Raw genomic sequence first — 16973 nt, forward strand, 5'->3', positions numbered from 1 at the left:
TGAATATGTCCAAAAGCTTAGCATGACTCCCCTTTCTAGAGTCTTCTGCTGCTGCCCGAAGACTCAGAGGAGAGTCAGGTTTGCTGGCAGGTAATTTCAGATTTGAATTATGGTGCTGGAGGAGACTCTTGAGAGTCCCATGGACTGCAAGATCAAACCTATCCATTCTGAAGGAAATCAGCCCTGAGTGCTCACTGGAAGGACAGATCCTGAAGCTGAGGCTCCAATACTTTGGCCACCTCATGAGAAGAGAAGACTCCCTGGAAAAGACCCTGATGTTGGGAAAGATTGAGGGCACTACAGTAGGAGAAGGGGACGACAGAGGACGAGATGGTTGGACAGTGTTCTCGAAGCTACGAACATGAGTTTGACCAAACTGCGGGAGGCAGTGGAAGACAGGAGTGCCTGGCGTGCTATGGGAATGGGGTAACGAAGAGTCGGACACGACTAAATGACTAAACAACAACAACAACAAATTTCAGATCATGGCTGCTGCTATTATGGTTATGCTCTGCTTCCACAGTTGGAGGCTGCAAGGCTTCTGAATGCCAGTTGCTGGAAGCCCCAGGAGGGGAGATAGTTCTTGTGGTTGAATCCTGCATATGGGTTTCCCACAGGCATCTGGTTGGCCACCGTGAGAACAGGATGCTGGACTAGATGGGCCATTGGCCTGATCCAGCAGGCTCTTCTTATGTGCCAGAATGTGAATTTAGTGATTTTACAGGGGGCTCTTCAGATTACGGGCATAGTCAGGATTTATTGGAGCGTTGGGAATACGGCCACCTGCCATCATTCTCTGTCTGGCTCCGTCTAGCAGATTCAGAATGAAATGTCTCAGCAATATTTATACCAAATATTCCGTAGAGATTCCAAAATGAAATTGACTCAAAGCAGTATCATTAAGAATATCTGTAGCACGGGATGAAGATGAGTGGAAGTCAACTTACAAGAAGAAACTGTAAGATTTGTATAATGGTTGGTTTGATTTATATTTTGGTTGTAGTTTTATTTGTATGTATTTTATGTATAGCATTGTTTTAATTTCAAAAAAGGGTATTAAAATTTTTTTAAAAAGAGAAAAATGTCTCAACAATAACTGTTTTAAATTAATTTCTTTTGACCCCCAATTGCTCAGAAAAATCTGGGAAAATATTCTTACAATTTCTACTTTTAGTTAAGTATTTTTATGTATTTACTTGATATAGGGGGCAGCTGCCCCCCTCCCTCCCTGGCTATGCCTATGCATAAACATATATGTGAATATATATATATATATATATATATATATATATATATATATATATATATATATATATATAAAATGTAATCTTTATTAAATTTTTGTGCTACATGACAACTGATAATTTCTTTTTCTATCACTTCCAGTAGTTTTCCTTATAATACAAATATATGCACATTGTGATATGTAATGGAAAGCCAGAATAAGATACATACATTAAAACTAAAACATATGTCACTGTATTTATACACAATAGAGTCAAAAAAAAAGCAAAGAAGAGAAAAAAGTAAGAAGGAAAGGGAAAAAAAGAATTTAAGTATTTCCCCTTTCCCAACGTTCTGACTATGTGACTTCCCTTCTTCTTTCTTCTGTTTTCTACAGTCATCCTTCTTGTTGGCATTGTTTCTTTCATTCGCCAATATGTGAAAATTAAGATTATTGTTATTTTGATTCCACATGCATGTTTACAAAGAATAGCATTTGCCAGCCTTGTTGTTGGGGGACAGGAGGCCTGGCTATTCTGAAGGGGAAGCGGACTGCTCCCTAAAATACCATCCTAGCTGGGTGGCAACCAAATATAATGGCTGGCTACAAAGGGCATCAAAAATGTGAACATCTGCATCCATCTGCCCTGTTGTTCAGTCACAGCAAAAACACACAGAGAGATTGTTTGTGAAACCATCAAAATGATTTATTGTCACAATGATTGAACTTTAATAAATAATAATAATAATAACAAGGAATTGGATTACAGACAGGTATTGGGTTTTTTGGGGCTTTTGTGCTAATGGAAGTCATAAAACAATGTAAAAACAACAACAACAACCCCAACAATGAAATATAAAAACACATTGCAACAAGGGGCAAGGCAGCAATAAAACCACAGAATTGATGGCCAATAGGGAACCAAGTCAAAATAAGAATCTAAATGGCAGAAACTTCAAAAGCATGTTGGAAAAGCGCAACATATTCAAATGACGAGATTTGAAATCAACCCAGCGCAGACCTGGCCAATGATGGCATAGTCCTATACATATCTACTCACATTGCCTCCAGGTAAGTGGATACAGGATTGCAACTCTAGCATTTTATACTTCAGCATTTATAGGGTGTTGGAAATGCTTCACATTTGCTATAATCTTTACAACCACCCTGTACATGAGACTTCTTCAACCAGCTGTTTTGGTTTACAACTCTCATCCCTCCCAAACAGACAACAGCTGCCCTGGCTGGGGCCAATGGGAGCTGCAGTTCAACACAATTGGAAGGGCACAAGGTTGGAAAAGGATGCCCATATTGCAAATGGGATCAGAGGGTGAGACTGTGAGTGACCTCTCTAAGTTCATAGCAGAAGCTTGGGGGACCCTTCTGGTTCATAGCTCACAATGCAATCCTACACTCAGAAGTACACTCCCATTGTTTCCAGTGCATCATGTACCCACCTACCTGGAAGTAAGCCCCGTTTAAAAAAGAAAATTGTGTTGTTACCTGCTGTGCCATACAAGATCAGTGTGTTTATACCTAGGGCAGCCAGGAGCAGTGCGGGAGGAATGGGCTCTTGCACCTTTAATAGGAGCATGACAAGAAGCCACACCTGCTGGAATCAACTAATAAAGGTACAGGAGTGCCATTTTCTTTTTCACATGACCACCCAACTAATCAGTTATGCATGTGGCAGTTAACATTGATAAAATACAATAGATAATATGGGGGAACGTGCTATTTTCAAAGCAAATACTGCAATCCTAGCCAGCACCTCAGATGTCAAATGGAGCACATAGAGAAGGTGGCATTAAATGATGTGGGACTTATCACACAACCCTATACCATCTACTCAAAATCAAGACCCACTGAATGGTAGGCATACTTCCCCTCCTATTATCCTCACAACAACCCTGTGAGGTAGGTTCAGCTGAAAAGGCCTAAGATCACACAGTGACTTGAATCCTGGTCTTCCCATTCCTAATCCAACACTCCAACAGCTACAGCTCACTGCCATTGTCCTTTGCATTAAAATTAAACTGCAGCAACCTACTGTTCTGTACTAGAGATGCCTGAGGAATTCATTTTGTCAGTTCTGAAGCTAACAGACCTGATCCGCACTTCCCAGACTTGATGTGGAGAATTGGAACTTAATTATCTTTCAAATGTTGGATTCTCCAAATTCTGAGAGACTGTTCTTGGCTTGTCTCCCCCTCAACCATGCATTAGAAACAGATATTTTAGGCTGAAATAGGTTTAGAAATGTATACATTTGAGACGAAATGAATTTGTACATGCATAATTTGTGATAAAATATTATTAGATTTCTTACATTTATAGCCTGCTTTTCTTCCATCACAGAATCTGTATTGTTCCCAGGAAGTCACCCATTTAGGCACAGACCAGACCCGGACCATACCTGATGCCATGTGTTGTCATGTTGTGGAGCCCAACCAAAACATCAAAACTGGATTAGTTGCAATGCTCTCTAAGTGGGGCTTCCCTTGTGCTTGACCCAGAAGCTGCAATTCATGTTGAGTACTGCAGCACTCTTGCAGACAGGTGTAAGACCCAGTCCTAGGTCCTAGGGAATCCTAGGTTCCTGAGTTAAGATCTTTAACAGCAGACAAGCTTCCCCAATCAATGATCTTCCCTTGGAATCTGGAGGCATGGGGGACTCCTTATTGAAAGAGTACACATTTCAGAAGCTACACTGATGTTTAACGGGCCTGCATAGTGTCATGTGTCACCTGAGTTTGCACCCAAAAACACACTCAATATGGTGTAGCCAAGTCAAAGTGTCTCCAATGAGTATAATTTTGAAAAGCTACTGGCCCAGTCATTTTCTGATGCCTGTGCCAAAAAGGTTAAGTGATCCTAGGTGAAATCAGCCCCCAACAATCAGCTCAGGTCCCCCAGTTGTCTATCTCCATTGAGTCACAAGCCATATCAATGATACCATATCCCTCTTAATGACATCAATGACTACAGATAAGAGAGTTCACAGTTCAGACATTTGCTTCTTTGCCATGGTTGTTTTCCTCCTCCTCCTCCTTCAGCACCTAGCTGTACAGAGCTGCTCTTGGTTTCCATGTGTGATCCAAATCAGCAAAGCATGGCAGACTCTAGAAAGATGGAGACCCAACACTGTCCCATTTCCGTGTCCAGAGACGGGCTTTTCTGGCCCAGTTCCCCTGTCTCATTAGACAATCCAGAAAATGCAAAGCCTAGAGTCCCAAGAAAGTTCTTGCTGTGTAGGGTATCCTGAAGAAAGATGGTTTGAAAATCAGGTCCATGTGAAACAGGAAAAGCAGACATGCCTTCATCCGTAGTAAACGTGACCAAAAAAATCAACGTTTTCCAAGTTCTTGAAATTCCCCATCATAATAATCTACAAAAACAAGAAAATAATAGTTGTTCATTTGGTTCAAATAGCCTCTTCTGAAACCACAAATCAACACAATAAATTGCTCAGATCACTCTAGGCCATGGCAAATTTTTCAATGTAGATGATTGCTATTATTGTTGTTGTTATCTTTATTAGTTGTTGTTTTAGCTATGGCACCTCAAAGCAACTTACAACATTTTAAGCAAAAAGCAATCACATACATAGATTTTTAAAACCCCAACAATAAAACATCCCACCCACGCAAAAAACAACCCATAGTTAAAAGCCAAAGACCCGATTAAAAAGGAATGTTTGATTCTTATCCAACTAAAACAAATGAGAGGGTCTCCAATTATGCAGAAGAAGACAGACAATGTCAAAGGAACCCCAGATCCAATGAAAATTGTATAAAAATGATTTATGAGTGGACAACCAAAACTGCATGTGAAATAAGCATGTATATATAAACATGAGTTTACAACAATATCCCCTAAGTCATCGGTTGATCTCCCAATTCCTAAAATTGTTAGAATATGGATAATAGCATACAAATGACAGCTGTAGATCCCCTTTTGGCCTTTTGTATACATTTTTTCACAATAAAGCTTTAAAGGTGAACAAGATCAGTCCAGTATTGGTCTACTGTCTTGGGATTGTGCTGGTTTTGCCTTGGAGCTCAAATCGCTGCAAGGGCAGATTTATACATACTACAAACACAAACTGGTTTAAGACCCCCCTTGCCTCCAGGAACTGTGGTTTCTAAGCAGCTGGCTAGAGATAACCAAGGGAGAATTCCCAAGCATGCTCACCACTACAATCCCTAGGATTCCTTGAGAGAAGCCATAAATCCAGTGGTGGCTGGTGCTGGTTGAGAATGGTAGGGCAGAAGGCAGGGAGGCTAACAGTAGGTGGCGCCAGAGAGTGAACGACAGGCTTGTCCCCATCCTCTTTCCTGCTGAGTTCTACAAGAACAACACTGAGACAAAGGTGGAGGAAGCTGACAGGCAGTGCCATCCCCTGGACTAGTTGGAAGTAAGAAGGCAGCCAAGGTGAGGGGCTGGCTGAGGGCACAGTGAGGTTGGTGGGGCAGCACCCCACTTGCTCCAATGAAGGAGCCTCTATGATAAAACTGGCACATCGGCTCTTAGCACAAGATGTGATAACCAGGTAAAGCTGATTCTGCAGCAGCCTGCCAGAGGAGCAGCTGCTCTGGAGTTCCCATCCCAGGGTTCAAGCGATGTCGGCAGAGTGAACCAATGCCAAATTGATGAGAGGAGCACCTGCTCCTTCTCTGCCTCACGAGCAAGGAGTGTGGGGGGTTCCTCTACTGTGTAAATCAAAGAGAGGGAGCCACTAATTGGCAGGAGACACACAGGCACCCAGGCACCAGCCCCGTCCGTGGGAGAAGAGGCTCTGCCATCTGCTATCCCCAAGTTTGCACATTTGCGCCTTGGATAAATAAAGGGGAGACTAGCAACTTAGTAGGGAGACCCTGCTCTCTTTTAATTTCTGCTTTTGCAAAGGCAGCTTTAGTCGTGCCAAGGTCCCTTGCAAAATAAAAATAAAAAGCTGGGGGTGTGTTTTCTTGATGGTTGACTAGGGCTGGGGAGATGCCAAAAGCACAATTATCCAACCGAAAGTCTGTTGCTGTGTGAACACACCCTGCAACAGTGTCAAAACACAGGGGCAATCTCCACCTTTGCCCAAGGATAATCTATCTGAGATGGGATGGGTGTGTTCAGATAAACCTGTCTTTTGCTTTGGAGTAAATCACTGCAATAACTCACCCATTGCCTCTGTTCTGAGGCCCTGAACAAATTCTGCTCCTGCTCATCAGATGGCTGTTATTGCTACACAGCCACTGAGAAAGCTAGTGGTTCTGTTGGGACTTGGAGAGTAACACTACACCAAACTAGAGGTTTTGACCCAAAGGTGCATGCATGCGCACGCACGCACACACACACACACACACACACACTCATCATAAATAAAATGTCAGGGATTTTTCTGCTTAATCGGATTCCTTCCCTTTGCCAAATTTTCTATTCATGCCCTTTGGAAAGGAGGGATTCCGTCCCTCCTCCTTTCGCCTCACCCCATCAACCATTTCATCAGCACACGGGGAGAAACTTTCTGGACAATTTAATCTCGCCAGGGTATTACTTAGCAAAACCCCTTTCACTGTCAATTTTTTCCACCCTCCTTTCTGCACCCCCTCCCTCTCCAGTCTCAATTGAATTTTGCAAGCCCCTGATATCTTTCTTTCTTCTCTTCTTGTTCCCACCCCTCTCTCTCTTTTGTAGAGACACATGCTATTTATGCAAATCAAGGCTTTTCATACCCTTTCCCTGGCTGAAGACCTCCAACTCAAAACGTGACCAAAAAAAAAAAAGCCATATTCTCCCCCTGCTAACTCCTTAGCACAATTACACCTCCATTCTGCTCCAGGGGCCTGGGGTGGGGGGGAAATATCATTTTAAACCAATTGCACATGCTGTTTGTCTTGGATAATTACAGGGAGCCTCAGATGCTAAAAAGGTAAGAAATATTCCATTCAGAGAGGGAAAGTAGGGGAGCTTCAGAATGTTCTGCCTACACAGCATGTTTTTTCCGTGGTTACTGGAGCTGTGTGTGTGTGTGTGTGTGTGTGTGTGTGTGTGTGTGTGTGTGTACACACACAAGATTTTTGCCAGCTCTTTCACTTGCGCTGAGTTGAAGCTCCTCTAAGGCAATCATTTACATTTTTCTTTAAGCAAGAACTTTGCCTGTGCTTTGTGGGGTGGGGGTTCTTTGCAGACAGAGGAAAGGGGGTGGGGGGGAAGAGAGAGAACACGCAGCTGACATTTCCTTATCTCAAATTACAATTTCCTGCAAATATCAAGATAATAAGGACATCAATGATCTGAAATCCAAAGTCAATTGAGCCCCCTAATCTCTCCCCTGCAGATGCACTCGCAAAAACAGGAAGGGGGTTCAGATGAGAAGCCACAAATATGGGGCGTGGAGAGCAAACTTCAAGGGGCGCAGGCAGGCAATGGAGGTAGACAGGCAAGTCCGTCTGGGCCTCCTCCTCTGAATAGGCTCACTCGGACCATTGTTCTCCATCCCTCCCTTGTCTCCTGGGGAGGGCTATGCATGGGAGAGGATGGGGGGCTTACAGAGAAGAGGGGGAGGGAGTAGCTTCAGCAGTGGCACCCAGGAATGCATCAAAAGGAGGATAGGAGTTGGGGAGGGGGAGGGAAGAGAAAACACAGACACACACTGCAATAAGGGAAAGAGGAGACAGAGAGAGAGAGAGAGTGGGAATGTCAAGGACCTCCAACTAATGAATAGCAAGTTTGCCCTTGAACCTCACAGACCCAGGCCATTCCCAGGCCCCAGACAAGAGCTGAGGCATGCCTGAGCCCAGCTGTAGAGAGTCTGGCCTATGGTTTATCTCAGACACTTTGACAGGCCAGGCTGTTCCCTTGCATAGCTCAGCATAGGCTGGCGGCTCCCTAGCAACACAGCTCAGGGCAGGAACCCAGGCTGAAGGCTTGCCTGCTGCATACAGAGGAAGGAGGAGGTGAGACAGTGATGGTGGTGGCAGCGGCAGCAACGTGGAGGGAAGAAGCTGGGAAAGGGGCCACATATTAACCCAACTCACAGCAAAAACACACACAAAGGAATTACATAGTACATCCCTAGTGCCCAGAGCACTTCTCACACTTCTCAGTCCTGTACGGTAGACCAGTACTACGTGTAATCTTCATATTGCAGGTGGAGTGGGTAGGGTTGAGGTTGAAATCATAGCGCAGAGGGGATCTGACTAGCTTAAGTGGTGCAGAGCAGGTTGTCTTCCATCACTTGACCATGACTCCCTGCCCTCCAGCACCCTCTGCCCAAGGCAGTTACCTAATGGCAGGGCCGGCCCTGAGACCAGATGAACTAAAAGCAGGAACAAGTGGAACACTTTTCAGCCCGAGGGACACATTTCCTTGCGGGCAACTTTCCAGGGCCTATGTACTAGTGATGGGTGGCATCAGACGCAACAGTGGGTGTACATTTTACATTGTACAATAGGCTGGTTTCTATAAACACTCATAGATCCCGCTCTGACATCAGCACAGTTGAGCAAGAGGCATTGCCTGAGTTCAAAGACACATTCCAAGCAGGCAAAAGCACTCGAGGAGATTGTGAAACAAGCCTAGAGAGGGGCGTGGCCTGGGGAGAGCTCTGAGAGCTGGACAGAGAAGCCTGGAGGTCCATAGTCACACACACACACACCCCCGTGTGTGTGTGATTTCTTATTGAACAAAGACATGTGCGTTGTCTCTTTTTTCAAATTGTGATTTCTACAATATAGTTTCATTGCAATACAATATTAGGTTGGGGGGAAAGGGGGGAAGAGAGGGGATTATGAGTGGAGTGAGGTCAAGTGGTTATGCTTCTATTCTTCTACTTAGTGTATGTGTGGGATTATGTGTCAGCATTACTTGTATGGTTTCTCATATTATTTGCTCGTTGTGTTTCCTTGGTGGTGAGAGAAGATTGGGGGGGTGGCCTAGAGTGTTATTAGTTGTCTTTGGATGGCTGTAGTGAGCTTTGTTGTTGTGTGTGAGCGGGGTGAGTGTTTGTGTATTTTTTAACCAGGTTAGCCAGACTGCACGCACACACGCACACGCACACACACACACAACTAGACAGAAATCCAATAATACTAATATTAATATTTTGCAAAATCTTCAGAGATGAAATCCACCAAGAGAGAGAAAGAGACTGCAACCTGCTGCCCAATTTGGAGCACCATGGGAGGGGATTCTGTCCAGGAAGCAGCAGGGAGGAAGCCAGCAGAGCCAGTTCTGATCCGTTGCCCACCTCTTTGGAAGTGTTGCTTGCCAGCTGCCGCCACTGCCACCGCCACCCCCCCATTGGTTGCTTGATGCAAATCCACTGGCCAAATTCCAGCTTGGAAGATTACAAGGTGAAGCTCAAATTGACAGCATACGCTTTAAATTAAAGAAAGTGACCCCTTTCCCCACTTTCAGAGAGCTGCTGCTTTGTGCTGATTAGCATAGAATGGCTCTCTCCTCTAGCCTCTGGAGCTGCCTCTGAGCAGTGGAAAACACACACACACAATCTATCCATCCACAGCTTAACTTCCTTTTTTATTTGCAAATGCAGAGCCCTTTAATGATGAACTTGCAAGTAAATATTGGATGTTCTCAATCAGGACTGATTGCAACCAGTGGCAAATGTGGCCCTCATGTCCTCTCTATCTGGCCCAACAAACTCTGCCATCACTGATCCTGCTTTGCATCCTCCTTGAGTATTTCTGCCAGGTTGAAACATACAGTGCCTCTTGGATTCCAAGAGGAGAGGGAGAGGGGGAGAGGGAGGGAGAGGGGGGGAGAAACTCATCTATTTATATGAAGGTAACATGTGCATTTGTTGCTCCACCCATAACTGGCATGTGGCCCCTGGAACGTTGCCCAGCAGGGCATGTGGCCCTCAGGATGAAAAAGTCCCCCACTCCTGTTCTTAATCATGAACTTGCCAACATGCTAGGCAACTGCTTGTGAATCTGTGGCACTAGTGGCCAAGGGTGGAGCTAGAGGTTACCAGAGATGGAGAGCTGCTACCGCTGCTCCAGTTCTCTCCCCACCCCCGTCTTCCTGGTTGATGTCCAGTATAACACAATGCACATTATGGGTTCTCATTGGCAGGTGAAAGCACATTGTGCGATGACATCATGTCATGAATTGCATTGGTAGGAGTTGTTATAAGAGGAAAGAACGGGGAGGAGGGAAATGGCAACACTGTGTAACAACATCTAAAGGTAAAGGGACATCTAGTTCTACATCTAGTTCTACCCTAAAATATGAAGTATTGAATTGTGAAGTCTTCCCTTCAGGTTAGGGGTTGCTGCCGACTAAATTTTACGCAGAGTAGTTGCACTGAGATTAATGAACCTATGCAAGGGACATAGTTCAGTGTTAAGAGCAGAAGGTCCCAGGTTCAATACCTGGCATCTCTAGGTAAGGGCTGAAGGAGACTCCTGGCTGAAACCCTAGAGAGCTGCTGCCAGTCAGTGTAGATGAACCAATGGTCTGCCCAGTATAAGGCAGATCCCCATATTCCTAAATTAGTCGTGTCCATTAATTTCAATGCGTCTACTCCAAGTAAAACACAGTTGGATGCAACCAACAGTTTCAAGACCATTTTGCTTTAAATACTGGGATAGCGCAGTCAGTAGAGCATGAGATCTTAATCTCAGGGTTGTGGGTTCAAGCCCCACCTTGGGCAATAGATTCCTGCATTGCAGGGTGTTGGACTAGATGACCCTCGTGGTCCCTTCCAACTATATGATTCTAAGAATACACCATTCATATGAAGGCAAGGTTTTTAGAGGTTTTCCATTCTTTTAAACAACAGTTTTATTTCATTTTTAATTGTATTGCTTTTACATTCTGGTGTTTGCTGCCCAGGACTCCTTTGGGAGGAAGGACGTTATAGACATTTAATGATAAAATAAATGCATAACTCATATATAAGAAGGGAGGCAGGTGGGGCTGGCTGAAGGCAGACTGCGGTTGGTGGGGTGGCACCCCATTCGCCTTAATGGAACACACCCTCCACTGCAGTTCAGGTGATGATCAAAGCATGTAGGGAGAAGCATCTCCTTAGGGTCTCCAGGTCCCAAGCATTTCAAGATTCTAAAGATGCTAGCTGGCTTGCAGCTGAGGCAAAGCCTGGGGGTCCACCTTCAACTATGGCCCTGCACCAGCTCTCGTGAGTCAAAACAGGCCACAACGTTATTGAATACAGATTAATACAGAGGTTTGGCTTGGGCATGGGGCAATCTAAACACTTCCAGCCTGCCCACCAGAAGTGATGTGTGGTCAATCCAGTTGGGGTTCCTAAGACTTATATTCAATAGGGTGACCCCTGCAGGGACCGCTGTCTGGGGGTGTGCCATCGGCCCTGGCCCCACCAGGGCACACGGACATGGCCACTCCCCCCCCCCCAGATCCCTTTAATGGAATACCCCAGCGTTTGGAGGGGCAGGCGGAGACTACAACCTCCCCTCCAGCCAAAACAAAGGATTGCGCCAATGGTCAACCAGTTGTGAAGATTGCTATGAGGCAGGGTTTGCTGTGATGCTAAACTGCCACTCCTTGTCCGGGAAGAAGGATGGGATATAGAAGAAATCAATATATATATATATATATATATATATATATATATATATATATATATATATATATATCTGTTTGTGTGTGTGTGTCTAATCAAAGAACACCATTGCAAAAAGCAGCCCAGCGGCAAATCACCCAGGAACCCAACAGAGCATTGTTGAAAAATAAGCACAACAAAATGACTTCCACACAGCATTGGGCCCAGTCCCAAAGGAATGCTGATGGCAGGGCACACCATCTGTGTGTCTCTTCACTGCAAAGCTAGGCAAGCGGGTCTGTGTGTGTGTTGTCGTCGACGTTATCCCGTCCCCCCGCCTTTCCCGCCTGCTTCCTTTTTTCCACCTCATAAGCAAAGTCCAAATAAAGCTCCCATCCCCACTCCCATCTTTGCCCTGTGCTCATGTTCCCGGCAGGCAACGAGATGCAAAGCCATGCTTGGAATCTGATTCCCCGGCTTTAAGCTCCGCTCTGCCGGCAAAGTGCAGCTCGAAAGCTCCCCTGTCACAGTTACAAAAGCTCAGAACAGCCCTTCCCTGGATAATCGCACTTATCTCCAGATTAAGAAGAAGGGAGCTGCAGCTGAGGCTGGTCATGTGGGATGGGATGGGGGCAAATCTCTTTTAAACAATCTCCCATGTAACTGTATACACACACACACCCCTCATTCCCACAGAAGAAGAAGAAGAAGAAGAAGAAGAAGAAGAAGAAGAAGAAGAAGAAGAAGAAGAAGAAGAAGAAGAAGAAGAAGAAGAAGAAGAAGAAGAAGAACGGAGTGATGTGAAAGCCAGATGAACTGGACCCTGATGGAAGGAGCGGAAGTTTAAGCAAGTTCAGGTTTTCTGTTTTTATCTTGCATTTTTATGCTGTGAACCACCTTGAGATCTTCATATGAAGAGTGCTATACAAATTTAATAAATGGATAAAATATAAACTAAGGCTGGAGATGGACATTAATAGTAGTCATATTTGCTCATAGGGGTTGCAGAGTCATCCAAACCTGACAAACAGTGGTTAACGTTAACTATGGTTGCTGAGAAATAAGCAGACTACAAACCATAGTTTGAGATGCTGGGTTGTTTCTCAACAAATCACACCTACCATTTATCACAGTTTAGAGTTTGGACATAATACTAAACTGTGGTTAATCTAAAATGAAAGAGGAAGCTTCCAATCTCCTCCTCACAGGCAGGTTGAAGGGAGGAGGCCGCAAGATCAAGATTTGCTGCAACTCATCGTAACACTAAACCATGGTTAACAATCTGTGCAAACCAGGTCAGAGAGTTTAGCATTTATATTTTATATTGATATCCCACCACTGAGTGGGGATTTGGTTGTGGGATTCCTTAGTTCTAGTCCAACGCTTTTACAGCAACGCTTTTACAAATTGGTTTTGCAACCCCCCCCCCAAAAGCAAAAGTAATAGAACTGTCTTTCTTTATAGCAGCTTCTAAGCTGACTACAACCCACTGAAATAGCTCTTTTCAGATGGCCAGTGAATGCTGTGGGGAGAATGGTACATGGGATCACTGCTGATTGCTCTGAATATTCAGAACAAAGTCTACACAACTTGCAAATGCCTAGGTTCTCTGCACACTACCGAGTACAATGGGAGGGGGGGATCGCCTCAAATCTGTGCAGAAAGGGAGTGTACTGTATATGCCAAGCACTAAAGCAAAATCCAGGCCATAAACTGTCAGGAGCTTCTATGTTGCCATCTAATAACGACAGGGATGGTGTATGGGGGCTGCAAATTGGGACGGCAGGTGAGAGCTCAACCCCTACATTACAAAAGTCCATATAATATTAGCATATTTAAGTATTGAATAGGGTGGTCAATGCTGTGTCCTACTTTATAGAGGACTGTTCTGTATTTGGCATCCTCCGTAGCGATAGCAAAAAGAACACTTGGGCTGCAGACTGGGCAGGCACATGAGTCACTGAGTCACAATCGCCACCACCCTGCTTTGGTGTGATATGTTATTTTTTCTATTTAAATTATAGTTAATTATGCCGAAATGGACATACATACATATAAACAACGATGTGCAAATTCTATGCAAATTAGCACCCTTGCTTGTTCTCTTTTTTGGCAATATGTAAGATGCCACCCTAACATTAAAGTGCTACCTGGAACCATTGGGAGGGGCACAGCCTTTCATCCTTTGCCGCTCTGCCATATTTCAGATCAGGTGCAATTATTCCACAGGAACACATATGCTTAAACTGCACTGGATTTTGTCCGCTTTGCCATTTGAACCTGAATATACCCAAAAGCAGGTTGCTATCCAGAGCAATGAATCTTGCCCTGCCATACTCAACACACACACAAAATGCAGAGTCGAATCCAATGAAGCGCTAAATTGAAGCCACTTTTAACTGGTAACTGGTTGCCGGTTCATTTCTGGGCCCAATTCAAAGTGCTCATGTCAGTGTTTAAACGACTAAATGACTTGGGCCCAAATACCTGAAAGACCACCTCCTTCCCTAGAGAGCTTCCCAGGTGTTGCTATCAGCAGAGGGGCCTCTATGACTGTAGTTGTTCTGGCACTCTCAGGAGCTTGTGGGGGTGGCCCAGGAGACAGCATTCTCTGTGGCAGCCCATACACTGTGGAACACCTTCCCCACAGAGCTGTGTCTGGCATACAGCTTTTGGTGAATGCTTTACCCTGGTTTCTGACACTGGAGATGCATATCAGGGTCGTCTTAACCATATCTGGTGCCCTGGTGCCAAGATCCCTCTGGTGCCCCCCCCCGTGAGGTGGACAGGAGGGGCACACGGGCAGCTGAGAGGTGTGGAGGAGGCAGCCCCAGGCTCGCGCTCCCTGCACGCCTCCGGAGAGCAGCTTCAAGCTGCTCAAAAACTGAGAGGCGTGGAGGAGGTGGCCTCAGGCTCCCGCGGGGAGCGCAAGCCTGGGGCCGCTGCGCTGCGCCTCTCAGCTGTTCAGGCGGCCCCAGGCCAGCACTCCCCGAGCGGCCTGAAGCCGTTCAACAGCTGAGACAGACACCAGCGTTCGGCGCCCCTTCCGCACCCCTGATGGCCAGGCACCCTGGTGCCTTGCACCACCCAGCCTGGGCCTAGGGGCGGCCCTGATGCATATTTTAGGACACACCTTATTTATGTGGTGTTTAATTGCTTTATTCTGTTGTTAACCTTGATTTCAACCTTGTTTTTTATTGTAACCTGCCCTAGGACCTTAGGGTGAAGGTGGGTAATTAATAATAACAGTAACAACAAACAACAACAACAACAGTGCTTGCTGCACTGGCAGAACATTGGTGTGCAAGGGGAAACACAAGTCTATTACTCAAGATAGTTGTGCAATGGATTACACAATAACCAGCTGTTTCACAACTAGAACCTGCAAGAGGAAACAGAAGCAGAGATTGCTGTTTGCCCAACAAGCTTCTGCTCACACAACTGTTGAGTTGGGATTCCTTTGTTGCCCAATAATGCTGTCCAGTAACACAAGGGCTTTTGCACTAAAGGACAGAGGGTGTTAGATAAGGCCATCTTTTAAAATATTTGGGGAGGAAATAAGAACCCTTCCCCAGACAGGAAAGTGAAATAATTTCCTGGGAGAGAAGGGGAAACAGCATGGAGGTGGAGAGAATAGAGGGAAGATTATTATTATTTAAGAGTACACACACCCACACCCAGATGCCTGATCCCAAAAGGGGAAAAACCTAAGATATACTCTATGCACATGGCTTAAGTGTTGCTTTCATTGAATTGCTTAATCTCTGTCTCTTGCTGGAACGGCTCATTTGGCTCACTTGACTACGTGACTCCGATTGTGCCAAGAAGCCTTGGCAAAGGCAACTCATTTCCTGCCATGGATTTATTAAGAAGCTTTGCTCACATGGAAAGACATATATAATATATTTATCCCAACCAGAAAATCCCCCACATATCAACTTGGCGAGGACTTGTTGATGGATCGACGTTTCGCCTGGTGATCAGATTTAAATGAGAAGGTGATTGGTCAAGCAATAAAGAAAACTGGTGGGGGAGGAGAAGAGGGAGGTTTTTGCTTGGATGAATCACTTTTGGGTAGGCACAGATTTTGTGGGAAACTCTCAAAGTTCTTACCTTTCCTATTTTAGGAATGGAACGTCGTCAACGTTTGACAAATCGGCTCGTATTTTCATATTACCTGACACTTGATGACTCACAGCTCAAAGGTGTGAAGCGGATTCACGGAACCGTTTGTGTTACCATCAGGTGATAATAAAAGTGAAAAATAGGTCAATCTAGCTCAGTACTGCCTACACTGACTGGCAGCAGCTCTCCAGGATGGATACATTTCCATCATTACCTGGAAATACCAAAATCCAGGTTTCCCCCCCAAAAAAATCAGCTAAGAATATACAGAGCACACATTTCATACTCAAATTTCTCTTGTACCTTCCATCATGCTTCTGCCATTATTATTATTATTATTATTATTATTATTATTATTATTATTATTATTATTCCACCCTTCACCAGCCCAGGGCAGGTAACAGCAATTTAAAATTCCATATTAAAAATAGTCAAAAGAAACTACAGTCACAGGAAAAGGATGGATCCTGAAAACACCTTATCACTAGGGAGAATGTCTTATTTCCTTGATCAGAACTAGGAACAAACGGAAGAGTAGCAGGTAATAAAGGGGATTCTCACAAAGTGGGTGAGAAGAGTGATCTCTCTCTCTCTCTCTCTCTCTCTCTCTCTCTCTCTCTCTCTCTCTCTCTCTCTCTCCCCATACTCCTTTCTTCTTGTGTTGTCCCCACACAGTCCCCGCATATTAATAATAATCATATGTATTTAGAGGTTGGCGATTACTGTAAACTGTTCTTATCTTTTATTTCCCACATAGCTCTGTCCATGGTACTAAAGGGCTTTCTCAAAACCCTTCCACCAAAAGAAAAATTTTTTAAAGGAATTCCCTAAAACACAATACTGTACAGCCCAGAAATAGTACCTCAGGTTAAGAACTTTGCTTCAGGATGAGAACAGAAATCGTGCTCTGGCGGCGCAGTGGCAGCGGGAGGCCCCATTAGCTAAAGTGGTGCTTCAGGTTAAGAACAGTTTCAGGTTAAGAACGGACCTCCAGAACGAATTAAGTTCTTAACCAGAGGTACCACTGTACTTTAACCCACAACATCACCTCCACCCCTCCTAAGAACTGTATTTTTTCTGTGT

General features: G+C 44.7%; 1 long non-coding RNA gene across 1 annotated transcript in view; it reads right to left on the reverse strand.

Moving 5' to 3' along the window:
- Positions 1–1912: 1912 nt before the first annotated feature.
- LOC118092830 (uncharacterized) overlaps positions 1913–16973 on the reverse strand; it is a 71349-nt gene continuing 56288 nt past the window's right edge. The window contains exon 4 of the long non-coding RNA XR_015946845.1: positions 1913–4613. This is a non-coding gene — a long non-coding RNA (uncharacterized LOC118092830). The remainder of the gene's footprint in view (positions 4614–16973) is intronic.

This window comes from Zootoca vivipara, chromosome 13, assembly GCF_965207765.1.
Source record: "Zootoca vivipara chromosome 13, rZooViv2.hap1.1, whole genome shotgun sequence".
NCBI lineage: Eukaryota > Metazoa > Chordata > Lepidosauria > Squamata > Lacertidae > Zootoca > Zootoca vivipara.